The sequence below is a fragment of the Triticum urartu genome, chromosome 4A, assembly GCF_056163025.1.
Source record: "Triticum urartu cultivar PI428250 chromosome 4A, HENAU_Tu73, whole genome shotgun sequence".
Lineage (NCBI taxonomy): Eukaryota > Viridiplantae > Streptophyta > Magnoliopsida > Poales > Poaceae > Triticum > Triticum urartu.
In genome coordinates, this window is record NC_141876.1 from 197,277,986 (window position 1) to 197,279,959 (window position 1,974).

At 50.8% G+C, this 1,974-nt stretch overlaps 1 long non-coding RNA gene across 1 annotated transcript; it reads right to left on the reverse strand.

Moving 5' to 3' along the window:
* Positions 1-428: 428 nt before the first annotated feature.
* Positions 429-1,506, reverse strand: LOC147975362 (uncharacterized). Its single transcript, XR_015600718.1, has 2 exons — positions 1,183-1,506; positions 429-1,106 (listed from the first exon to the last, which is right to left on the reverse strand). It is a non-coding gene; the product is annotated as an uncharacterized LOC147975362 (long non-coding RNA).
* Between the last annotated feature and the right edge of the window lie 468 nt (positions 1,507-1,974).

The window sequence follows — 1,974 nt, forward strand, 5'->3', positions numbered from 1 at the left end:
TAATGAGGCATGGCATGGCAAGGTGCAACAAACAATTCTACAAGTTACTCGTCTATGTACCCAACAATATTAAATGTTGTTAAACATGGCAACAGGTGAGACATATGTAAACTAACTATTTAGGCAATTTTAAATGAGGCCGGAAATAACAAACAACAATTCTGAAAAATCCCCATGCGCATATTTTGAAATTGGCACTGTTCTATCCTAAACCATATTTTAGAGTTGTTTAACATGCAAGTAAGTGCACCAAGTTAATCTATGCATTTTTCTACCCCATTTACATATAAAGTTTATTTAATTCAAAGCTACGGTTATTTAGTTATGAAATAAATCAGTTTGACATATCATTTAGCAAATTAAAGGCAAAGAGAAATCTAAACACTTCAAACATGGATGAAATTTGCATATTATGAAACTAGACAAAATTATAACCATTTTACCTATTTAAATCATTTTAACTGATGCACGGTTTGTCAGATCTTAAATGCATGAACAATAGGTTTTTTTTGTAAAACTGTAGTCCCTAGATTAATAGCTAACTTCGCAGAACTGAAAAAAAAACATCCACATGCTGAATCTGCACTTGGGCCAACAGCGGAAGGGTGGGTGCAGCGGTGGCTTAGCATGGGCTGAGTCCCAGTTGGTGTAGGCAGGCCGAGCAAGGCCGCTGGGCAAGGGCGCGGTCAACGTGCTTAGGAGCGATGACCTGCATCACTGCAGGCGCGCAAGGTCGCAGCAAGCAGGGCACCTTGTCCTAGACGAAGCACAGGACGCTAGGCGCTGGCAGCAGGTCGATGGCGGCGGAGTTGGCGCGTTCTCTGGCATGGGCGACGCAGCTTGAGGCGGGGAAGTGCCAAAACGGGATAGAGCCGGCGGATCCGAGGTGGAGGGGCGCCACTGGATCAGCAGCACGCAGCGATGTAGAGCAGGGACAGAACTTTGCGCGGCTTCAGCGGGAGGAGCAGGCTGGGCGAGGTCGATCCTCCTGGACTGGCACGATGAGGAGGAAGACAGGGAGCGGCACAAGGAGGGATTTGGCGCGGTCGAGGACGATGGAGGGGACGAGGCAGGGCTAGGGCAGGAGAAGCTCCAGGGCGGTGGCTCTGTTACACAGGAAATAGAGGGAGTCCGGTGAGAGAGATCGATAGGAAGGAGGGGACGGAGGAAAGGTGCGGCAACCTGCTGGTGGTGGGGAGCTCCGGCGAGGGGCATCTCCTCCAGGAGGAGGAAGAAGCATGGCGCGGCGTGGCCCTGGAGGTCGCCATCGAGGCGGCTGGCCGCATGAGAAGACGAGGACGAGCGCTCCTGCTCGGGCCTCGGGAATAGAGGGGGTGGATCAGGTCCTCGGGGAGTGGCGCGTCCTTGGGCGGCTGCACGGGAGTTGGTGGAAGGATGGATCGGGAGATTAGAGGCTTGGGAGCTGGTTCGTTGGTGGCTGAAACCGAGGTGGATGTGAGGATCACAAGGAAGAAGAGACAGGAGGAGCGGCGGCAGCGGCTAGGAGGATCCCTAGAAATTAGGGAATTGGTCTCGTTTTAGACTAGGTGGGCTACATATACAGATTAAGATTAGGTTTGGACCCTCCGGTCGAAAATAGATGGTGCGAGAAAAATAGGCTAGGAAAGTCCAACAAAGAACCGAAGATATTTTAGGGGTGTTTGGGGATGATCCGGACCCAACGGTGATGACTGAGCGGGTCGGGTTCGGGTAAGTTTCGGACGTGCGCGAGGGTTTGACAAAAGGCCATGGAGGCAAGGGGTTTGATGGGCTCAGGGAAGAGAGCGGCAACTACAAGCGGATGCAAGTTTTTAAAACAATGACGGCAACGGATTGCCGATGCAATGCAGATGATGACATGATGAATGCAACAAACAATTAATTAACACAGCTAACACGCAAAACATGAAAGGCATCTAGAGCGTCCGTCTCTGGTCGTTACAACTCTCCCTCACTTACAAGAGATCTCGCCCC